We start from the raw sequence: 26,126 nt of genomic DNA, 5'->3' as shown, positions 1-26,126 counted from the left end.
TTTGTGCCCATTCCAAAGAAAGTTGACCCCACAGAATGGAAATTATGGGATAATAACATTAATGTCACAGACAAGTAGATTTTCACTAGAGACGACTCAACAATGGCTGTAGTAGTTCATTGAGAGGGGGTGCCAGACATTCAAGCTGGATTTAGAAGACATGGCACAAATGATATCGTTGTTGACTCAGGTATATCTTGGCTGAAGCAGATAAGACCAGAAAGTTGTTTGTTTGTTTGTTTCACTACTTAAAGGCATTTGACTGTGTGAATCTTTTTGTTAAATTTTTAAAAATTTTTATTTTATTTTTTGACTGTGTGAATCTTAACAATCGTTGGATACCATTGAGAAAAATGGGAATTCCGTAACACTTCATTGTGTTCATGGGAAACATGTATGTGGACCAAGAGGCAGTTTTTCAAACAGAACAAAGGAATACTGCATGGTTTAAAATCAAGAAAGGCGTGCATCGGGTTATATCCTTTCCCCATATTTATTCAGTCTTTATGCGGACCAAATAATTTCAGCATCTGGACATGAGAAAGAAAGCAGCCTCAAATCGAAGGAAGGCGTATTAACAACATGTGAAACACAGATCACATACTTTTCTTGCTGAAAACCATGGAGACTTGAAGCACTTGCTGGTGAAGTTCAAGGACTGCAATATTAGTATAGATTACAATTGATATAAAGATAACCCGAATCCTCCTAACAGGATCAATAGCCAACATCATGGGGAATGGAGAAAAGATGGATTAGGTCAAAATTTCATCTTACTTGGATCTGAAATCAATACTCATGCAAACAGCGGCAAATGATATATTGCAGTGGCCACATCTGTGTCACAATATCCCTTTGAAGTGCTGAAAAGCAATGATGTCACTTTGACGACTAAGTTGCACCGAACCCAAGCCAATGGTTTTTCACTTGATTTGTATACATATGATAATTGGACAATGAATAAGGAGGTCCACATAAGAATTAACCCATTTGAATCATGATGTTGATTAATAGTTTTGAAAGTACTGTGAACTGCCCAAGGAGTTCTGCCTTGGAAGAAGTAGAGTGTTCTTTGAAAGCAAGGATGGCAAAAAAGAAAGGAGGAATTGAAGGAAGGAAGGAAGGAAGGAAGGAAGGAAGGAAGGAAGGAAGGAAGGAAAGAAGAAAAGAAAGAGAAAGAAAGAAAGAAAGAGAGAAAAGAAAGAAAGAAAGAAAGAAAGAAAGAAAGAAAGAAAGAAAGAAAGAAAGAAAGAAAGAAAGAAAGAAAGAAAGAAAGAAAGACAGAAAGATTTTGTCTCATGACAAGATTTTGTCTCACGGAGTTTGTTATCAGGAGAGACCAGTTCCCTGGAAAAGGACGTGATGTTGGTAAAGTAGAAAGTCATCGAAATGGAGGAAGATTGCCAAGGAGGTGGATTGACTGGTTAGTGTTTTGCTCTATGGTACATGAGATCGCTTTGAGTTGAAACTGACTCGATGACTTGTAATATCAATATCAAATGCCAGGCATAGTTTTGTAAAAGATCGTCTCTTTTGCTTAATACTGGTGAGTGAAACAATTTGATAAGGCACTAATTATATTATCTAGAAATTAGTTTACAAGGGCTCATTCTCAATTCATCACTCCATACTGTTATTTAATCTTCTGGCTAAATCCAATGGACATTTATAATCACGAGAAATATTGCATCTTCAAATAGAAAGACCAGAGAACTGCTATGTGGAATGAGGGCATAATCAGGAGGTGAGCGTGGGTGGGATGTGGCGTGGGAAGCAGAAAGGTCAGAGAAAGAACATGTGACTTACGTGGATACACCTTAGCCAGACCCTTAGTGAAGGACAGTGATCTAAGAAGAAATGTTACTTTTTAAAAAAGGCTATATGTACATCAGACAGGAGCCTTGGTAATGGAGTTGTTATGCGTCCGGGTGCTAACTGAGAGGTTAGCAATTAGAAATCACCAGTCCATCTGCGCGGGAGAAAGACAAGGCTTTTTATTCATAAAGAATTGCAGCCTCGGGAACCCCCAGAGGCAGTTCTACCTTGTCCTTCAAGGTCGCCACAAATAGAATGGACTCAAGGGCAGTGAGTTTGGTTTGATAATACATAAGATTTGCTGCCCAATAGTCCAGTCCTTTGGTTACTGATCAATCCAGTGAAAAGTAATTCGAAACCTGAGCAGACTGACTCACTCAATGCTATTGTAACTGAATAGACATGATTCAGGGAGTACATGAAAGGTGATCTACTGGGTTATGAGGGAAGGAGGCCTAATGGGAAGTTGCTGCTGCTTTATGGTTCACGGTGGTGCTCAGGGAGATGACTATCTTCCTATTTGGTACCCCACAGGAGCTGTAGGGCATTTGATTAGGATATAAGACATTGAATCTTAATGAATCTGACTCTTAGAGTTTTCAAAGGATCCCTGAAAAATTGCAAGATTTCAGGAAGAGCTTTTCTTAATATCCTGGGGCCACAATAGCAAAATATCACGAAGTAGGTGGCCTTGAAGATAAGATTTAATCTTCCTACAATTCTAATCTGGAGTTCTGATTTTGAGGCTTCAGCAGGGCTACATTTTTTCTCTGCTGGCCTGTGGGGATGACCCTTCCTTGTCTCCTTCTGTTTGGGGGAGCCCAGGTCATTGGACTTGTTGATGTGTCTTCACATGGCTTCTGTCTTCCCCTGTCTGCGACTCCCATTTTATAGGATGCCGCCCAGAAGAGATTGCCTAGGAACCCCCTACTCCAATATGAGTTAACTGGTAATGTTTTCAAAGAAAGATTGCATTCTCCCCAAACAAGAGCACCTCCACAGGTACAAAGTTCAGCAACTCAATGTGTCTTTTTCAGGAGGCACAATGTGTTGTTGTTACCACCCTCCTTGGCCTTCGGAGTGGTCTCTTTCCTTATACGGTCGAAGACCCGAGCTGGGCATCTGGCCATCTCTCCAGCCTGCATATTCTCCTTGACTTCTTACTTCTGTGACTTTGAAGGTCTCTTCTCTCCTTGGGCAACCGCATTAGGTTGTCCTGGGAAGGAGTGCGGGACAGGGATTTTTATTCCAGTGGCTTGTTCTGCATTACATTTGACACTGATGGTCGGTGCTATAAATGTTGAGTGACTTACAAAAGGAAACATTAGTAAATTCACTTAGAGTCTTGGGCTCCTAAGTGAGTTGGCTACAAGTGTGGGACAAGTACTGGGTCTAAGGAAAGAGCTATTTAGGAACCTAGTTCGACCTGAATAGTTTTCTTTGCCTCAAGCTACTTAAAAATCAAATGGTTTAGCTGTAGAGTTTTTCTTTTTTTTTAAAGTTCCAAATAGATGAAAATAACCTCGAAGGCACAGTTTTCTAATGAATATGAAATCTTGCCATAAGCAACCTGTCTCAGTGGAAACACTAGCCTTGTTGAGAGCGAGACCAAGGAGAACTTGCATCTTAGTGTGAAGGAAATAGTTTTCCTTGGTAGTTTGTTTCCTGGTCTAGATAATATTTGTGAACAAATGTCTAAGAGGAATTACAGAAATGAATCTAAAATTTATTTTCTCTGGGATGATATTAATATACCATTGAAAAGCAAATGTTTGGTTATCAGAATATATTAATAAATTATCCCTAGATATATACATATAAAAATTAGTCAATATTTATGAAATTAGAAATTTTAAGAAGAGGAAAGAGGAGAAACAATTTTGCTAAAATGCCTTAATTAGTTCCAAGTGTGTGATGTGTTCTTTGGGAATACTTTACCCTGAAGAATAAATGTTATACTCAGTCCTGAGAGGTTTATTCTGAAGGCATGATGGAAGAAATGGAAACATGTGTGGTTCAAGTTGTTTATTTTGTTAAATATTCATATTTCTGCCCATGGGCTCCACAAGTAAACAGAATGGGCATTTAAAAGCAAAGAATAAATTAGAATCCATGAATTTAGATGACTCAATTTTATTAAACATTTAGAAGTGTAGAATAAATGGACAGAAAGTGTACTTTAATTTTTTTCTTCTTCTGCGAGCGACTCTTTCATTTCTCACTCTTACTGCCTTAGAATGGTTTCAAATGCAATGTGGAAATTTTGGAAAGCAGCTGCAAACCTGGATATCCCACTTCCTTGCCAATATTTTATGACCAAGCAGATGTGTACGCAAATCACACCTGCTCTAATTCCAGAAGCTCTGCTTCAGTCAATCACTTTAAAATAACTTCTGTCTCCAAGACATGAAACGTACTAAAGAATCTCGAAGGCTGGACAATGAAGGTGTCAGCAGTGCCCTGACCAAGGGCACGGCTGAAACATATGGTCACATTTTCGACACTTTCATGGGACTCTAGGGAGCACTCATTGACAAATCAATGAAAACTTCTCATGGATGGGAAAGGGAGAAGCCCAGGGAATGTGTTGGGGTGACAATGAGATGCATCTTACACTAAAATGCTGTTCTTTTGCTGTATGTTCAGAGAAACCTTGAAGTGCTTCAGAGAAATTGAGAATCTAGCCCGAATGATACAGTAGCAGCAGTTTGACTCATGCTTTGTCCTCTAAGGAGGTGAAAAGTAAAACGCTTAGCATTTACTGTTTATATTTCTCTGGAAATAGTTTCCTACTTATCTGGTACAAACCAGGAATGATAACCTGCAAGAGTAAACTGCCACTGTTCTATAGAAATATACTAGTAGGTAAGACTCCGCTGTTTGAACAGCCGATTTTAAATTGGTGATGTGCACATCTGTCAGTGTAGCACTGTGCTCCATAGCTGATTTTTTGGGAAGTCGTTGTCTGATTTTGGGGGAAGTAGATTGTCAGGCCTTTCTTCTGCGGTACCTCTGGGAGGGCTTGAAAAGGACACTTAAATGTATACACTATCTCTGTACATTAAAAAGTAAAACCCACCCCAACCCAAACAAAACCATTACCATCAAACAGATGCCGGCTCATGGCAACCCATCAGTTTCAGAGCACAGCGGCTCCATACAGTTGCCGTGACTGTGATCTCTAGGGAAGCAGATCCAGGTTCTGCCGCCAGAGTTCAAAGCGCCAGTCTTGAGCTTGGTAGCCTGAAGGAAACTCTTTGTGCCTCCCACGGCCTTTCTACGTAGGCGCATGCCATTTCTACACAGTGAAAGCACTCTGTGGAGTACAGGCAGCATTTACGAGGTGATGTTTTGAAACAGCACAATGAGTGTTTTTCATTATATTTCTTGCAGACATTTCGTGGTTAATTGGTGAGAACATCTAGGGTGCAAATAATCTAGGCCACCAAAACATGTAGGCTGCCAAAGCAATAAGAGTGTTTATCACTAAAAGACCAGGATAATAGGTTGGGTACGTTTTACTCTGTTGTGTCTGGTATTTTCGGTCCATAGCTGCCACATGGGTGGTAGGTCCTTCAGCTACCTGGGAGGTTGTCTCACTGGTTGCCACAGCTCTTGACCTTTTAATTCTCACTTTCCCTTTCTTATATCAGTTCCATGCACTCTTCAATCTAAAGAGAGCATGTTAGATCTTACCATAAGATATTCGATTTTTACCCCTCATTCTTATAATAATCGCCTTGTGATATTTGGGGGATTTGAAGTTTGCAACTGCGATGAAATCTCCATCAATAAGACTCTACTACATCTTCTTGAGTTCTTAGATATAAAACTCCAATTACCTTGGGAACAGATTCCTACAGAATGTGGCCCTAAAAAATTACAGCTTCCGTTTGGAGCTTGGGCATTATTGTTATTCACCATGTGTGCCCACGTCTGTACAGGAAACAAAGGGCCCAGCACAGAATCAACTTCCAAATCTCAAAGCACTTTGTGCGACCCCTAGAAGCAGCGATCCTTTGTAATCCAGCCAGATCTGTTACTCATGTCATCAGTCCCTGGAATGATGAGTGCGGCCAGGGGTGCCTCTTTTTTGGTTCCCCACGTTCAGCTCTGCTGGTGAGGCAATACAAGTTGGGAAAGAATTTTAGTGGGGGGGGGCAGTGATATATATATATATATATATAATCGAATGCTGATTTTCATCATTGGCGCTTTCAGGGGTGCAGAAAGCTGCTCTTACGAGAGCCTTTTCAATCTTCAGCTACTTGCTGCTAGACAAACCCTTCTCCAAACCCTTCCTTGTGTCTCCCTCTCTTTTCACAAATCCCTATGGCCATTTGTTTATGTAGTTAAGAAACCAATACTAGATGGAATGCATATTATGAGGGATCAGGTTTACAAGTAACTTTACCTACAGAACCTGGTCTTTGCTCTTGGTTCCCAAGAGAGAAGCTCAATCACCTTGGAATGCCCTCAGTAACTGGAGTCATGAGGGCTCCTGTCTACACTTCAGCGTTCATGTAGTTGAGCCTTGGGTGGAGACTGCGCAGGCCACACTGAACTGACATCACCCTGACCTTAAGGAGAGGAGAGCTGGAGGGTGCCTCCATAAAAGATATGGGTGCTGAATCTCGGGGACCTTCCTGCTTCGTGATAATATTGATGCTTGGGAAAGGTAGACATTTTGGGGGATATTAAGATTCCACTTCTGGGACTCTTTTAGGCCTTACCCTGGGCATGTGTTCATTTGTATCTTGTTATAATAAACTAATCATACACACCTAATCATACATATCTTCTATGTGAGACATTGTAGATAAAGATTGAACTCAAGAAATACTTGGAACCTCTGATTGTGTAGCTAGCAGGTCAGAGTGAGGTGGGACCCTGGCCATCACACTACCATCTCAAGTCTTGGATAGGCTTAGCAGTCTGAAGGATTGGACTAGGCTTTCACATTTCTGGAATCTGACCCAACTCTGTTTAGGATCAGAGTACTGCATTTGAAATTGGTATTAGAATAGAATTAAATTGATTCGTTTAAGTGGTTTAAGGGCAGGGGTTTGAGGTAACTGGAGGAAGAGGGCACTATTGTATGAAGATAAGCAGACATATAAGGGGGCACAGCCCCCAAAATTTGCCAAAAAAGCTCCACTGGACAGAATTTTCATAGCGCACATTTTTCCCACTAGGCAAGCATCCAGCAGCTCACTCTGAGTTAGTGCACCCAGTGGCATCACCTAGGAAGGTTCTCTCTGGTCCCAGTGAATTTTTTCATGAAAGCAGTTTCTCTTGAACCTCGTTTTTTTGTGAAGGCCAATTTAAGAGAACTGTGCATGGCTGTTCAAAAAAGGTCAAATGTCGATTGAAGACAAACCTTGTTCTGGACGTCCGTCAACTTCCCGAATAGATGAAAATGTCCACTTGTAGTGCATTTGGCTTTCATTCCACCAGGTCAGAGTGTTAACCAAGCTTTCTATTTAGAGGTTCTGAAAAGATTGTATAACAGTGTGTGCTACCAAAAAGGCCTGATTTGAGGTGGATGGGGGTAGGGGTGGATGGGGGGACTGGTTTGCCACCAGAACAGTGCACCTACTCATGCAGCCATCTCAGTGTGCCAGTTTGGAGCAAAAAACAGCATGCCTCTCTTGCCCCAATCACCTGACCTTGATCTGTGGAACTTCTTTTTGTTTCTATGAATGAAGAGGGATATGAAAGGACAGTGATTTGAAGACATAGAAGAGGTGAAGAAAAAAACGAGGAGGTGCTGTCAGCCATCCAAACAGATGACTTTGAAAAATGTTTCCAAGAATGGAATCTCAGATTTGTCCAATGTATTAAGTGTAATGGAGAGTACTTTGAAGGTGATAAGTTTTTTTTTTTTGGTAAAACATTTAAATACATAGCTTTGGGGGGGGGGTTACAGTCTTTTTGAGGGGGGTACCCCTCATATGGGAATGGTAGTCTTGCCCATAACAGGGAATGATTCTTCTAATATAGTTACTGTGAAGACTCCATTATTTATGTTTCATACTTGAAGACTCAGTAGAAATATTCTGCTTACTAAGACCTCAAGAAAGATAAACGTATAGATAACAAGAGCATGATGGTGATAAAGGCAGACAATTCTGATCTTGCTCGTCCTCTGAGTCAAACTTAATATAATCCTGGGCACTGTAAAGAATGACTCAGGGGATGATGCCTATGCAAAACAGCAATAACATACTTTAGAAAAAAATGACTTTCTTCCAGACCAACCCATCACCACACAGCCCCACTTTCCTCCCACAATTCTTGACTCAAAATTTGAAAATGACGAAGTAAAATAAAGAGAATCCCAGAAATTCTCCAGAACGCAGCTGTTTGATGTTGAGTTTCTCCAGGCTAAATTTATTCACAGTGCGGGAAGGATGCAGCCAGATACTGTGTGAAAGGTGATGGGAAAGGAAAGCATGCACTGCTACTGATATGAAGCCACTAGAGCTTATGCACAGAATTGTGGTCGCTTCCCCAGTATGCGTTTCCAGCCATATTGCCAGCCTGGCCACACACCTGAGTGGTTATTGATGTCAACTAGGGGCAGAAATTATAGCTATCAGGTGGGTGTGCTGGCCAGAGAGAGTGAGTCAATAGTATTAGGTTTCATCCATTTAGTACTGGGATTTCTCCTGAAACTAGAGCTATTTTTTGCCCTGTAGCTTAGCTGTCTCTAGAAAATCTGTGGTTCTCAAAAATTCATAGTCCTACAAAACAAAAATACACCAAGGAGAAAATAATAAAATTGACTGTATTGAATTATAGTAGATGTATTTACATTTTATAAGTTTAAATTTGTTCAGCTAAGTTTTGTTTGTGTCTTGAAATGCCTTCCATGGCAGGCTTTTTTTTTTTTTTTTTTTGCTTTAATATCTTATTTCGTTAACATGTAGAAAGGAGAAATATATAGATTTTTTTCCTATTGAGTGAGTGGAAATATAGATTCTTTAAAATTTGACAAGATACTATGGATTGGTGAGATTCAGTCCCTTTCAGTGACATCGATGATATGTTTCTTCAATCATTCTTTCCTAAGGCGCTCCTTCTCCCCTTGGTACAGGCATGCTTTCATTAGAAAGTCTAGAAATATTTTTAGTATAATGCCTATGTTATGGGATTGCTTGTAAAATATTTTTAAGTATTTTAGGTTGTGGGATATTATTATTTGGGGTTTATAGAATCCCCTTTGATCTCTAGAATCTCCTTTTGGAAGTATTTTAAGGAAACAGATTTTACCTCAGTAATATTTAGACATTTGATATAAACCATGTCAATGCTTTGTACATAAATCCTACCTCAGTGCTTTGACATAGACCATATATAATGTTTGGTATATGAAACTGAATGCATGCAGGACAAAATTTGAAAAGTATAAAGTAGGATACAGTGAAAATAAGTTTTCTACCCAGTACTCTAGTACCATGCTCCCAGTATTCTTCCTTAGAGCTAAGCACTTGATCAATTATGTAATTTATATAATAGTATATATTTCATTTTCGCATACATATATGTCACATAGATTTATGTGTCAGTATCAAATCAGTAACAAAGAATTATATATATCCACACACATATGTGTATATACACACACAGGGGTACCCCCCCAAAAGCAGAATTTTTTTCAAAGTTATGTATTTAACTTTTTTAAAAACAAAACGACATTATCACCTTCAAAGTACTCTCTATTTCATCTAATACATTTGTCAATTCAGCGGTTCCATTCTTGGAAAGATTTTTCAAACTAATCTGTTTTGATGGCTGTCAGCACCTCCCTCGTTTTTTCTTCACCTCTTGTATGTCTTCAAATTGCTGTCTTTTCATGTCCCTCTTCATTTGCAGAACCAAAAATAAGTTGCATGGAGCGAGGTCAGGTGAGTAAGCTGTCTGGGGTAAGAGAGGCATGCTGTTTTTTGCCCCAAACTGGTGCACTGAGATGGCTGTGTAAGCAAGTGCGTTGTCATGATGGCAAAATCAGTCCCCATCTGCCACAAATCAGGCCTTTTTTGGAGATCACATATTGCTACACCAGTGGTTCTCAAGGTTCCTAATGCCGTGACCCTTTAATACAGTTCCTCATGTTGTGGTGACCCCCAACCATAAAATTACTTTCATTGCTACTTTACAACTGTAATTTTGCTACTGTTTTGAATCAGGCAACCCCTGTAAAAGAGTGGTTCGACCCCCCAAAGGGGTCACGACCCACAGGTTGAGAACCACTGTGTTACACAATCTTTTCAGAACTTCTAAATAGAAAGCTTGATTAAAATCTGACCTGGTGGAATGAACTCCTAATACACTACTAGTCAACATTTTTGTCCTTTTGGGAAGTTGACAGACATCCAGAACAAGGTTTGTCATCAGTAGACATTTCACCTGTTTTGGAATGAGAAAACCACTCATACACTTTACTTTTCCCCATAGCACTGTCCTTGTAAGCTGTGCTCAACATCAAAACAATTTCTGTGGCATTTTTTCCCCAAGCAGGAAACAAAATTTCACATCCATACACCATTCTCTTAAATTGGCCATCACAAAACATGTGGTTTAAGTGAATCTGCTTTTATGAAATAAATTCACTGGGACGAGAGAGACTCTTCCCAGGTGATGCCATTGGGTACACTAACTCATAGTGACCTGCTTGATGGTTGCCTAGTGGGAAAGATGCATACTATGAAAGCTCCCCTACATCCATAGAAATTCGAGTGTTTGGAAGGGTACCCCATATATATCTTATGTAGTGAATTTATTTAATCAGGACCTTGTCATTATTATTTTGTGCCATTGAGTTGAGTTTCAAGTACAATGATCCTAAATGATGTACAGTTGAATGACCCCCGTAAGTGGTAGAGTAGACCTATCACATATAATTATCCAGGCTGTAATCCTTATGGGAGATTTCCAAGTCTTTCTCCCAGGTAGCACATGGGTGGTTTATAACGACTGCCTTTCAGTTAGCATAATTAAGCCTTGTGATAGTTAGGTTTTCTATTAGCTTGGTTGTGCAAAGATTGTAAGTTGTTTGGTAATTAAGGTTTAGTAGTCCCCTAGGATGTGACCAAACACAGTGTAATCAACTCTATAATGGAATATGTTGTAAGCAGTCAATCAACCATATGGAGATTAGGGCAGATTGTAGCCCCCTTACTTGGTTCGCAGCCCTGATGTAAGTTTCCTTGGGGTATTGCCTACCTCCTATATAAGTGGATGCTGTGGGAAAGCTTGCTTGATATTTTTTCCGGGTTTGGGTCCTGCATTTGGCTTATTGACTTCTGGCTCTTTGGACTTGTATGGATAGCCTTCTGACCCTGGAAGGCACCAGCAGAGGGTCATCTGGCAGGCAGACCTTGCATTCACTAGCTTCCCCAATCACAATACTGACCTGCTGGCCTTGAATTAATTCACCTATGCAACTACCAACCTGTTTTTCCTCTGCCTATTTTGGTTCGTTAGTTCCAAAAGCTACTTAAGTCAGGAGAAGCCTTTAGCTTACATCTGACTCACAGACTTGGAATATACCCGACTTGGACTGGCTCAGTTCTCCAACTGCATGAGCCATATTCTAGTTGTGAGTGTTTGGACAATCACAATACTACTGGAAAGTGAAATATGTCTTTTCTGTTTGAATTCAGGCTTTCATTTGTTGAATAGTCTAAATTCACAATTTACAGAAAATTCATTGCAAGAAAAGTAATGTCCCCAAGAGGATCTGCTCATATCAACATTTTCAAAACAGCAACAAAGACCAGGAGGCCAGGACTATTTACGTTTATGAACTGTGCCAGTCTTGGAAAATGGTGCCGTTACAAGAGGACTCAGTCAAACACACCAAAGCAATACTCTTCTTTTGGAAAACTTGTGTTGTCATATTTCACACCAGAAATCAAATTTATTTATTTTTTTCAAATTTATTTTAACATGTGATTTTCATTTTCGAATGTTATTTGAGGACCATCTGAATGTTTCATGTGATTTTGCTTATAATTTGGTCATTACATTTATTATATGTCTTCACTCTTTTATTCCTTATTAAGTAAGGGATTATGAAGAATAACCATTGAACTCATAGAAATAGTACTCATAAAAAGCCAATATTTCTCCCCCAAAATCCAATATTTAAACCAGTTTAATAATATGCACTGCTACCTACCTATTGGTGCGTCACACAATGGTATCTGGTATGTTGCTCTGATGTAAGAAGCCATGTCACCAGTTTTTCAAAGTCCAGCAGGATCAACAAAGGAGTACACGTTTCAGCAGGGCTTTCAGACTAAGAACAGACTTTGAAGAAGGAATGGGCTGTCCACCTCTGAGGGATTGGCCACCGAATACCTTAATAATAGCAGTGGAACATTATTAGCTGTATTGGAAACCTTATGAATCACAGCAGAACTTTGTCAGATAGATTCCTCAAAGATGAGCCTCTTAGGTGGAAAGGCACTCTGAATCTGACGGAGAACGAGCGGCTTTCTCACAATGGAATTGACCGCAAGGCTGTGGAGGAACTGAAGCAGTGGGGACGTCCTTTGCAGATTGAGCGAGACTCCAAATGAAAAGAAACAGCTGCAAACTTCTTTAGTAATTGGAACTTGGAACGTATCAAGTATGAATTTAGAAAAATTGGAAGCTGTCAAATATGGAATGAACTGCATAAAAATTGTAACCCTAGGAATTAGTGAGCTGAAATGTACTGGTATTGGCTATTTTGAACCAGACAATAATATGGTTTACTCTTCCTGGAATGACAAATTCAAAAAGAATGGCATCACAGTCATCGTCAAAAAGAGCATTTCAAGACTTACTGAAATATGTTATATCTGTGAAAGGATAATATCTGTAGACATACAATGAAATCTTGTGAATGCAACTATTATTCTTTTTTTCACGGTAGCATGCTCACCTCAGCCCCGTTGGCGGTCCTCGTGGGGGGATCCTGACCATGAGACCAGGAGGGAGCCTCAACTTTATTGCTAACCAAGGGTTATATCCCTTTGGGGGGCATCATTACATGTCACAGGAAGGGGCAGTACAATAGGCGTACACATCGTAGGAAGGGGATGCATGACAGGTACAAACGTGACAGGAAGGGGTGAGCTAGGGGTGTGCCCATAGGAATGGGAAGGTCCAGGGGTAAGCATGTAACAAGATGGGCGGACCCCAGATTCATGATGGCAGCCTAACCTTGGCTACCTTAGGGCGGGTTTGACCTCTCTGGTGTCTCCTACAAGGAAACAGACAACTACTATCCTTATCAGAAGGGAGTGGCCCCTACTTATTGTGGGATAAACAGTGTGTCTGCTTGGTTTAAATGGCTGATAACTCTTAGGGAGAATAACCCTGATCTACATCTGATGACCTCCAAGTGTCTAGTCATTTGCAAGCAGCTAAGTTTGGCATGTATTTGGGGGAGACACTTGGAGAAATCCTTCTGTTTCCCACAATTCCCCCTTTTGGTTTATACATAAAATCCAAAAGAGCCACAGTGGCTACATGGTTATTTTCTATCCACTGAAAGCTGTCAAGGCAAAACTTTATGATCCAGTTAATATAGCCAAAATTTCAGGCTTATGGTAAACGCTTTGAATCCAGGCATTGGGGATAAAGTCCCCCGGCCTAAGCCCATCAGCTATTGGAGGAAGGTATGAGAGGGGCCGGATGCTGCGGTGGAAAGAAAACAAGCTCACGGGTCCAACCCTTCCATGCCACTCACCAATTGCTTAATCAGATCAGAGCCAGGAGACGCCTCAAGCTAGTCTTTGAATGTACAGAAAATATCCTCCTTAAGCTGATCCACATCTAATGAAATGTTGCCCTTAAACCCTCGCAAATGTTTTCTGATCAAATCCCAATCATGCAATGTTACATTTTATAGGTAAAGAGTTACACAGGAATCAGTTACATTCCAATCACATTATAGCATTAATTAACAAGTCCAAAATCTGGATCTTTCAGCAAAACAACAGCTTGTAGTAATAGTCCAGTCACTATTGTATAAAATGTTCCACTTTGATGGAGTTCCAGAGTGTCCCTTAGACAGCGTCAGCGGTGGAAGAAATATCTCAGCAGACAGCAATCGCCATTCTCAGGAATTTGTGAGGTCTTCTCGGCGTTTTGGATAGCTTCAATAAGCAGGACAGGGTCACGTCACAGCATCGGCGTCCCTCCTTTCTTCAGGGCCTTGCTGGCTGAAGAGAAATCCACCTTTCTCCTTTGCCTGTGAAAATGTAAACAAATAGCCCCTTTCTTTGGGGTGTCAGTAACCTGAAAAAGGAGTTATGATTAAGCTTCTGTGGTTCCTTCATGTCCATCCTTCTCCAAACGCGGTTGCGACCTTCTAAGGGGAGTCCGTCAGCTTTATTCTGCAAAAACATAAATGCATAGCCCTTTCTCCGGGTGACAAATGGACCTGGATCCCAAATGCGATTCCCATCATCCTGGGACGTCTAAGCAGCTTTCTCTCAACCCTGCTTGGTGGTCCTCGTGGGGGGAGCCCGACCGCGAGAGCAGGAGAGAGCCCCCAACTTTATTGCTAACCAAGGGTTATATCCCTTAGGGGTGCATGATTACAGGCCACACTATTATTAAAATGCACCCACCAACCACCAGTGATGGAGGCCAGTGAAGAAGAAATTAAAGAATGATACAGCAATGATTGGTACAACATATATAGATCTCTTCCAGTCCATTGGTCAGATTGTTGGCTTCCAGAATTCTTGGCACAGATGAATGAGTACTGCCAGTGCTTTATCAGCTGTTGAAACACTTCAGTTGGTATTCCATCAGTACCTTGAGCCCATTCCAAAGAAAAGGAGCCCTGGTTGCCTAGTGGTTGTGGTTTAGCTTCTAACCCCAATGTTGGCAGTTCAAACCCACCTGCTGCTCTGAGGGAGAAAGATGGGACTTTATTTTGTTATAAAGAGTTACAGTCTAAGAAACTCAAAGGGGCAGTTCTATCCTGTCCTATAGGGTCACCATGAGTCAGCATTTACACGCCATTGGAGTGAGAGTTATTCCAAAAATAGTGATCCAAACAGAATGTGGAAATCATCAATGTCATCAATATAACATGTAAGTAAAATTCCGCTACAGATAATTCAACACTGGTAGTGACAGCACATCATCAGGGAGAAGTCAGAAATTCAAACCAGGTTCAGAAGAAGACATGGTACGAGGGGATGTCATTACTGACATTAGGGGGATCTCGACTGAAGGCAGAGAATACCAAAAAGATGTTTACATGTGTTTTATTGATGAAAAAAGGTGTTCTACCATGTGAATCATAACAAACTATGGCTAATATTGAGAAAAATGGGGATTCAGAACATTTCCTTACACTCATGCAGTATCTACACATGGGCCAGCAGGCAGTTGTTCAAACAGAAAAAGATACCACAACGTTTAAAATCTTGAAAGATGTACATCAGGGGGTACACTCTGGGTACTCCATCTGTACACTCTCACTCTGGGTACTCCATCTGTATGCTGAGCAGATACTCTCAGAAGTTGGACTATATTAAGAAGAATGAGACATTAGCATTGGGGGAAGGCTGATATGCAGATGGGACACTGCCGTGCTTGCTGAAAGCAAGAAGTACTTGAAGCACTTGCTAATGGGGAGCAAGGACTTTAGCCTTCTTAATGAATTATAAAGTAAACCCAAATCCTCATAGCTGGACCCATAGGCAACGTCATGATAAAAGGAGAAATTGGTTACATTGTCATGGATTTCCTCTTGTTGGTATCTAAAATAAATTCTCATGGAAATAGGATTCAAGAAACCAAATGAAGTCTAGTATTGGGCAAATCTGCTGCGCAAGACCTTTTTAAAGTGTTGGAAAGCTAAGTTGTCACTTCTTAGACTAAGGTACACCTGTCCCACACCCGGGTATTTTCACCTTATATGAATATGGATGTTAAATAAAGAAGACAAGAAAAATTGATGTATTTGAATTATGGAGCTGACAAAGCCTACTGAGAGTACTATGCACTGACTGCCAGAAGAACAAAGCAATCTGTGTTGGAAGAAGTACAGCTGGAGGCCTTGTTGGGATCGAAGATGAGAGACTTCATCTCTAGTGCCATGGACATGTTTTGGGGAAGAGGGTCATTCTGGTGAAGGACAACATGCTTGATAAAGTGGAAGGACAACAAAAAAAGAGCAAGATCCTCAAAGAGATGAATTGAAGCAGTGAGTACAACAACAGGCTCTGGAGTTTGGTTTCGACCCGGAAGTATTTTGTTCTGTTTGCATAGGGTTGCTATGAGCTTGCGCCCACTAGATGCATTTAGTCCTAGCAACAACCGCGAGATGATGAGACCTGTGTGAGCCAGAACTTGCTAGAACAGTTTGCTTTTTCTGGGTCCAGCCATGTTTTCCACCTTTTTTCAATGTATAATCTTACTATTTTGCTATCATTTGTTTCAGTCGAAAATGTGTGAATTTTATTCTCTGACAGGTTTCTGCCTTACATAGGTTCTGGATTTCTCAGGTTTTACTCTATATTAATCATAATTCAATTGATAGGTCCATGGAGATTTTTTCACCCCTGAAATTCTTTCACCAATGAATGTCATATTTGAGAAGAGTTCATGAGATGGAAACACGTCAAATACTGCATACATTCAATTGGTCAGTGCAAATGAAGTAATATCAGCATTTTGATTTCATAATGACACAGGAACAAATTTGCACCGATGTGCCTGGTGGCTCTAATAACCTTGGCCGAGATTCCTGTTTTAAAAACACCACTTACAATGTTAGGGCCAATGACTATGAAGAACATTGGTGGCTAAGAGATACAACCTTGATGCTATAATTAATATAGAATCCCTGAAGTGTTATGCATAAGTATGTGGTATAAATGTAACTTAGAAGCCTCTTTATGCTGAGATCTAACACTCGGAGGTAAGCAACATGTTAAAGTTAAAAACAACAACAACAACAAACTTACAAACTAAACAATCTTTTTTATTATGTCCCAAGAAATCTCAGTATGAAATATTTTTGCATCAAAAATAATTTCAACATTGAGTCCAAAAGCCAAAAGCATACAAGAGATCAACCAAGCAAGGACATAATTCTTAAAAGGAAATATAAACTCCTGAACTCTTGTATGTTGAGTTTGACATATATTGTACTTAAGCATGTACTATTGAAAGAAGAACGTTTCAAATATAACAGGTTATATATTATTTAATCATTTACTCCTCCCAAGTGCATCTGGATTTATCAAAGAGATCAAGATATTTTATAATCTTTATCACATAAAAATTAAACTCTTATAGCTAGTTAAATAAAAACTATCTTAATTTTTATTTTCCTATAAAATTAATAGCTTTTATTGAGACATAATTCAGATAAATAAATTATATATATATGGTACATTTGGTGAGCTTTGGCATCTACAACTGTAAAACCATCGCTATAACTAAGATAGTAAATAGCTCTATTCTATCCCTATGTCCCTTTGTTATCCCTCCTTCTTGCCCCACCCCTACTCCAGTCTCCAGACAACTGCTCCTCTGCTTTCTCTTGCTATAGGCTAGTAGGCATTTTCTAGAGTTTTCCATAAATGAAATTATATATGACATCATCTTTTTTGTGTTCTTTCACTCAGTATAATTATTTTGAGAATTCTCCACCTTATTGGATTTATCAATAATTCATTCTGTTTCCATTGCAGAGCAGTGGTCCGTTGTATACGGAGCCTTGGTGAAAGACCTTGCTGACTGCAAGGTCTGTGGTTCAAACTCACTAAACCACTCCATGGGGAAAAAGATAAGAATGTCTGCTCCCCTGGAAACGTACCGTCTCAGATATAGGGTTGCTAGGTGTCAGAATGGACTGGGTGTCCATGTTTGTTGGGGAAGAGGGGACCTGAATTTCTTTGTACAAATAACCCTGGGTCACCAGTGGTTAAGCATTAGGCTGGTAACTGAAAGGTTGGTCGTTCAAACCTTCCAGATACTGTGCAGGAGACAAATGGGGCAGTCTGCTCCACTGAAGATTTACAGCTCCACTGAAGATTTACAGAAACACTGCGGGACAGGTTTCCTCTGCCCTCTAGACGTGTTCTGAGTTGGAAGTAACTTGATGTCACACAGCACAGCAACAACAACAACCCCTAGAGTGGGTTTTGTTTGTTAATTTACCTCTTGATGGGCACGGGGGTTGTATGTATGGTTTTTGCCATGGCAAATAAAACCGCTACAAACATCCTTGTAAAAGTTTTTGTATGGATGTGTGTGTGTGTGTGTATGTATGTATCCTGGGAAAATACCTATGAGTGAAATGACTGTCCTGTTTAATTTATATATTTTTAACATTTTCATTAATTGCTGAACAGATTTTCAAGTTGGTTGTGCCATTCTGTCCTTGTCAAAATTTTTATTATCCGATGTAATTTTGGGCATTCTAATGAATGGGTAGTGATATGGTTTTAATTTGCATTTCCAAATGATTAATCATATTGAGCATTTTTTCCTTTTCTTATTTGCCATCCATATATATATATATCTTCTGTGAAGTGTCTTTAAATTATTTGCCCCATTTTTAAATTGGGTTATTTGTGTACTTATTATTAAGTTTTGGTAGTTTTAGATATATTGTGATTACAATTTCATCATGAGATTCCTTCACTCTGCTTTACAAACTTTTTCTTCAAGTTTGTGGTTGGTTTCCTATTCTCGTAATACTGTCTTTTTAATAAGAGAAATCTGTCACCGTCCTTATTTTCTTAACCTTGTATGTAGCATGTGTCCTGTGGCCCTTTGGCTGTTCTTAAGGGTTCTCCATTATGATCCATTTCTTGAGTAATTTGGTTATGATTGACTCTAGTTTTCTTCATGTTTCTTGTGTTTGGGGTTTGCTGAACGTTTGGTCTCCATTGGTTTATAGTTTTCATCAACGTTGGAAAAAGTTCAGCTATTATTTCTTCATTTCTTTCTCCCTGATCTCACTTCCTGGGTGTCAAATGTCCCCTATATTCCCACAGCTCAGTGACTACTCTTCACTTTCAAAAATCTTTTTTCTTCTCTCTCTCACTAGTTTTGAAGTAACAATTTCTCTCATGAGAATTAAGACAAGACTGGTCCCAAAAGAGAGAGATCAAATATATCCCAAATGTCCCTTCTAAAAGGCTGTTCCACTTAAATCACCTCTGACATCAACCACTACCTTCTCCCCTAGTGTACTCCCTTCTGTCCCGGGGTTCCGTGATTCTCAGCAATGGCCATTCAGAACTCACCACGTGAGTCTTCTGGGGCCTGGTAAGTCCTTAATAAAAACTCCGGTGTCCACCTGGAGGATTCTCCTTATCCTCAAGGCTGTGGGAGCAGGTGAAATCAGGTCCAAGAAACTTGCAGGACCCGAAGGATGTGCTGCGCTGGAGCTCCCATTGGCCTCAGGGGGCCCGGTCCATATGCAGTAGGATGGCGGCCACAGTGTAGTTTGTTACTCATGAGTGAGTCTGATAAATGTCTTCCTAGCCCCTTTAGCCAGACCCATGCTGGAAAATGTCGTCTGTGGGAGATGCAGAGACTTTGACTAGAAGAGCCACATTAAACCATGTACTGCCCCTACAGTTTTATTTTATTTCTTTATTTTATACAGTATATTTATCAGCATCAGTGTTGTACATTTTGTTTCTGCAAGCTTGCATCTTATTTTACATCTTTAGTGACTAACCTTTTCTTTTTATTAATTTTTGAAGAGATATTTTTAATTAATCATTTTATTGGTTACAGAGCTTATAACAATCCATAAATCAATTGTGTAAGCACACTTATACATATGTTGTCATCATCATTTTGTGTGTGTGTGTGTTTCAGCTGCCTGGGGAGCCAGGGCCCCTGCATGAGGTGCACCTGTCCCACCCATCAGGCTGGGCAGCCTCGGCCTTTATTTACAGACACAGTACACTGTCAGTCGCCATCATCATTTTAAAAACTTTCTTTCTACTTGAGCCCTCTGTTTTCAGCTCCTCTGTTTTCCCCTCCCTCTCACCCTATTGAATCAGCTCCTCTTTTCCCCCCACCTCTTTGATATCAGCTCCTTTTTTTCCCCTTCTTCCCACCCGATTGAATCCTTGATCAATTATATATTATTATAGTTATTTGTGTATCTTACACCATCCACTGTCTCCCTTCATCCACATTTTTGTTATTCACCCCCAACAGGAGGGGGGTTATATATCTATCATTGTGAGTAGTTCTACCCCTCTCCTCCTCCCCCATCTACCCCCCAACACCAATACTGTTCCTAAGAGGTTTATCTGTTCTGGATTCCCTGTCTCAAGAGCTCTTATCTGTACCAATGTACATACTCCAGTCTAGCAGGATTTTAAAAGTAGAACTGGGGTCATGGTAGTGGGCGAAGGGGGGAAGCATTCAAGAACTAGAGGAAAGTTCTGTGTTTTGTTGGTGCTATATTGCATCCTGGATGAATCGTCCCTTCTGTGAGGGGATGTCCAGTTGTCTTGGGTCTCCACACTGACTCCTCTCATTTGCATCAATATAATTGTTTATTTTGGATCTTTTTATACCTGCTACCTGATCATGTTGACATCTCATGATCACACAGGCTGGTGTGCTTCATCCATGTAGGCTTAGTTGCTTCCCTGCTAGATGGCTGCTTATTTAACTTCAAGCCTTTAAGACTCCAGATGACGGAGAAATATATCCATGTGCATATACTTATAGGTTTGGTACTAAGGCAGCAGATGGACATTGGACCTCCACTCTAGTACTTCCTCAAGGCAAGAATACTTTGTTCTATTAAATTGGCATTCCATGATGCACACCTTCCTGACACAATCGCTGAAGACAAAGCCGGTGCAAAAGCAAATGTGGTGAAGAAAGCTGATGGTGCCCAGCTATCAAAACACATAGCATCTGGGGGTCTTAAAGGCTTGTAGGTAAACAAATGCCATATATCTCAGAAGCAACAAAGCTCACATAGAAGAAGCACACCAGCCTGTGTGAATATGAGGTTTCAAAGGGATCAGGTACCAGGCATCAAAGAACAAAAAAATCATATAATTGTAAATGAGGGAGAATGCAGAATGTGGACCCAAAGCCCATCTGTAGGCAACTGGACATCACCTTACAGAAGGGTCACATGGAGGAGACAAGTCAGTCAGGGTGCAGTGTTGCAATGATGAAACATATACCCTTCCTCGAGTTCTTAAATGCTTCTTCCCTCACCCCACCCCCCACCATCATGATCCCAATTCTACCTTACAAATCCAGCTAGACCAGAGGAAGTACACTGACACAGATAGGAGTCAGAAACACAGGGGATCCAGAATAGATGATCCTCCTTCCTGGGGGATGGACAACAGGGAAGTGGGTGAAGGGAGGCATCAACAGTGTAAGATATGCAAAATAATAATAATTTATAAATTATTAAGTGTTCATGAGGGAGAGAGGAGTGGGGAGGGAGGGGAAAAATGAGCTGATACCAATGACTTAAGTAGAATGCAAATGTTTTGAGAATGGTGAGGGCAACAAATGTACAAATGTGCTTGACATACAATGGATGTATGTATGAATGTATGTGATAAGATGTATAAGACCCAATAAAATTATTTTTTAAAAAAGACTCCAGTTGCTATATCTTTTGATAGCCAGGCACCATCAGCTTTCTTCACCACACTTGCTTATGCACCCATTTTGTCTTAAGTGATCATGGAGGGAAGGTAGTGACTAACCTTTGAAACATATGTAACTTAATTATAGTTACTATTTTCATGTTCTTATCAGTTCTAATATTTATGCGTTTTGAATCAACCGATTGATTATTCTCTTCATTGTGGGTGTGTTTTCCTGCTTTTAATCACCACGATTGGCAATCTTCAATTGAATGCCAGACATTATGATTTTTACTTTGTTGGGTGTTGATATTTTTGTGTTTCCCCAAATATTCCATAAAATTTAGAAACAGTTTGATCCTTTAATGCCTTTTTATAATTTTTTAGGGGGTTAAGGGGTAAGAATCTTTTACGTATTTTCTTGGAGAATTCCACATGTCATTTATTTTTCCTCTGTCTGTTCTTTCTTGCTTTTCAGTGTCTAAGCGGCTTCTACTGTATCTCAAAAGTGACTGATTTAAGACATATCCTACACTGGTTACAAACAACAGTACTCCCTGCCATTGAGTTGATGCTAACTCCTGGAGGACAGGGTAGAACTGCCCTGTGAGTTTCTGAGACTGTAACTCTTTACAGTTCCTGAGACTGTAACTCTTTACAGGATTGTAACTCTTTACTGTAACTCTTTATAGGAGTAGAAAGCCCCGTCTTTCTCCCTTGGAGGAGCTGGTGGTTTTGAACTGCTAACTTATGGTTAGCAGCCCAATGAGTAAGCACTATGCGGCCCTACATGGATGTGAATGCATGAACATATCGAGAAAATCCTATACTAATGGAATTACATCTTCATGGTTAGGGGTTAAGATTCTAGCACATATATTTGGGGCACACAATTAAATCCATAATAGGCACTATTCCCATTCTTAATGTGAGTACCTTTTGGGTGGTTATTTCTCTGACCTTGGGCAGTTTTCTTAACAGTACTCAGCTATATAGTTTAGGAAATCATCTATACACTTTTGGGAGTTCTCTTTTCAGAGCAGCTTTCTCCTTCCTGGACTTTGTCCTGTGGATTCAGGGCTCTCTGCTTTTTCTGAACTTTCAGCGATGTCTCTTCAACTCAGGGCATTCACCAGTCTCTGGTGGGTTCCATGTCCTGTATTGAGGCTTGGGAATTCCCTTATGGAGCAATCTTGCACTTAGAAGACTTACTTCATTTGTTTCCTAATCCTCACCGATCACTTTATTCCAGTCCTTGATAGCTAGCATCTTTTAAACCTTGTATATTTATTTTGTCTTTTGTTGATATTGTTTTTCTCTCCAGGGTAAATGTTACTTAATCTTGATCACAAGTAGAAGGCTACAAAAGCTGATTTTCCCACGAACTTTATTCTATATTTTGAGAAGAATAATATCTTTAAGATGTAAAGTGAAAGTGAAGTGCAACATTTCTGTGTATATTGAGAACTTACCCTGTGGTGCATTATTAATAGTTTGGATTTTCCTTTAATTCATTCTGATATTGAAATGATTATTATTTAATATATATTAAGCCTTCTAGACATAGACACCATAGCTATATTTTAATTAATCAAATGCTTGCCTTAAGGAAATTGAAATACAATGACAAAAGGATATAGAATATTGGAACTCTAGTATAGAATTAATATATAAAAATAGGCAGAGATAGCGAATGTGGTAAACATAAACCTCCATTTTTCCTTTTTGAAACTTTCTTTCAATGGAAGAGTCAAGGTACAAAGCAATAAATAATAAAGGGTATGGTTATTCAGAGTTATGAGGGGAGATAAATGATGTAAATTCTCACTATTGAAATACTGTAAAATGCTGATACAGTTCTAAACATGATGAGATGCATCATCTATCAAGCTCCTGAGGTGACTTGACAAGTATTATTTTCTCAGTTTTAGAGACGTGAACACTGAAGCCTGTGACAAAAAGATGAAGTTTTCTTAGGAATACTTTTTTGCCTGTTGTAGACCGAACATACTCTTTCCGTGCCCCTTCATTACACCCTCCTCATGTCATCATGGAATCGCACTGAACCGGAATCAACAATTCACATGATTATCTCCATGACTAAATTTATAAAATTACCACATGCAAAAACATATGTTTGGAGGATATTATGGATGAATTATGTCCCCACAAAATATGTATAGCAAATCCTACCTAACTTTTATGCCAGTGGTCATAATCCTCTTTGGAAATGGATGATCTTTGCTACATTCGTGGTGCAGGATGACTGTAGAGTTCGCCTTGAGTAATAAAGTGGATTGAGCTAAACTGTTATTGGAAGAGAGAAGTCAAGCTGTTAGGTAGCTAACATCGGGACTAGGGAGTCCATTACTCAGAGGTCCAAGCTTCTGGCCAGAAAGGGGTGATATACCTAGGTGGGCATTACACCTGGATTGGCCAATCTGGGCCAGGTAAATTCAATTCAGCTAATGGGGCCGACCCTGGTCAACCACGCCTCTCATTGAATTACCTGAAAGGCCAGAATCCAGAGCCTTGCGGTCCTGCTTCTCAAGCTGCCCCTCGGGGGCCGTGCAGAGATCTCCTCTGGCTTCAGGACTCCACGTGGTGTGGGGGGAGTTCCTTGAGGGTGCCTGTGAAAACCGGAAACTTCTGTCTTTTTTAAAACTCACGTGGATCACAAGCTAGGCTTCGGATGAATTCTTTCATGAGTGAAGCTGAGAATCAAGGTACATTTCTCCCACGAGAGAGATCTAACAAAGTCACTGAGCAGTGACCAAGAGCAGAAGGTCAAAGATGGGGAGGGAGAAAACTTGAATTCAGGCAGATCTGCTCCTAAACTGGGAGAAAATAAAATTATTTTGGTGAAACCCACCCATGTATACTTATGGTACTTCTGTTGTGTCAGCACCTGGTAATGAAGACAGAGGGGAATAATTTTACCAGGAGGAAGTAGCTACTTCTATGTGGTAGTGCTCTTGAACTTATGTATATTTCTACTTTTTAACTGCACAGCAATATTTTGGTTCGAAATAGTTTTACAACTGTACTGAATCTTGAATTTGTTACTCAGCATAGCATCATGTGTATAATAAGTAGCCAGTAAATAATTGTGGACTAAAATGGATAACTCTAAAATTTTAGGAGAATTGGAGACAAAATGCATCAAACCAAAAGCCCAAACACTCTGCAATGGAGTGGATCCGGAGCCATAGTGCCTTTTTAGGACAGGGTAGAACCGCCAGCGTGAGTTTCAAAGGCCACCACTGGTTACTGCAGTAAGAAGCCCCACCTTCCTTCTGGGGAGTGGCTGGTGGTTTTGAACCTCTGACTTTGCAGTTAGCAGCCCAATGTGTAACTACTATGCCACTATGTCTTCTAAGATATATTAAGAGAATGTAAAACAGCCCATTTTTCCTTAGTTATGATTTCGAATTTCATAAAATGGGCTAGATGCAAATATTTATTAAAAAGGGCAGGCTGCAGACTTCTGATCTCATGCTTTCAGTGTTTGAAAAGTAAGAAATGATTTATTGCTTTACAGACCTTCCTAGCGCATATTTTTCTTTCCACCCACGTTTAAACCATCAGAAAGCCTTACTGATTCTGCTTTCAAAACACACCTCAAATCTACCCATCTCTCACAGCTTCTATCATTACTCACCCAAACCCAAACTAAGGCCAGTGCCTTGGGTCCCTTTTGATGCTTACGGCCTGGGCAGGCAGAGTAGAAGTGCCTCCCAAGTTGCTGGTGAGTGTCAACTCCCACCCTCGCTGCCCACCAGGGCATCTTTCATCACTACCTGCTTACATGGCCTCACCGTAAACTCAGCGGCGCTCTAATGGATGGCCCCTTTGCCTTTTTATGATTCTTGCTATAGTTGCAAAAGTCTTCTCTTAAAAGTTTCCCAAAACTTGCCATCAAATTTAAAATAAGCTTTATGCTCTATTTCCTGGCCCAACACTCTGTACCCTGAAGTTAACTCATAGCAACCTGAGCATCTGTTTGAGTATGGTTCTGAGAATTTGTAAATTTTTATGGGAGCTCACTCATTGCCTGCATTCTATTCGGATGCATAGTGACCCTGTGGGAAATCGTGGAACTGCCTCTGTGGGTTTCCAGGACTGTAACTCCTTATGGGAGATGAATGCCTCGTCTCTCTCCCAAAGAGGGGCTAGTAGTTTCCAACCGCTGATCTTGGCGTTAGCATCCCAACGCGTAGCTCACTACGCCAGCAGGGCGCCTTTGACTGGCGCAGACATCCTCATGTTTATGCCATGTGACCGACCAGGTTCACTCAGCTGCATTGTTCCCCGCCTCGGCCATTGCCCCTAGTACTTTTCAGGGTTCACTCCCCCATTGGCTTTGGACTTTCTCAAACACGGTGCGGTGCTTCCTCTTTAAGGGAATGCCTCCTCTGGCTGTCTCCCAAGAAGAGTGGAATAATCATCTCTCTGATGGAGGGAACGGATAACGCTCCCAAGGAACCATAGCACCCACTTGGTTATGTAAATTGTAGGGTTGTCAATCAGTCAACAGTGACTGTCTAGTGACAAGACTTAGAGGAGTTTGGAAATAGAGATGATTTGCTCGCCTTCCTTTGGGAAAGGAGCCATTTCCTGTCTCCCTACTGGCCTGGGAGGGAGGCCCGCATTGCTCTTTGAACCCTGAGTTACCTTGCATTTGTC

The sequence above is a fragment of the Tenrec ecaudatus genome, chromosome 7 (assembly GCF_050624435.1).
Source record: "Tenrec ecaudatus isolate mTenEca1 chromosome 7, mTenEca1.hap1, whole genome shotgun sequence".
NCBI classification, from domain to species: domain Eukaryota; kingdom Metazoa; phylum Chordata; class Mammalia; order Afrosoricida; family Tenrecidae; genus Tenrec; species Tenrec ecaudatus.
Note: the sequence above shows the minus strand (reverse complement) of the source record.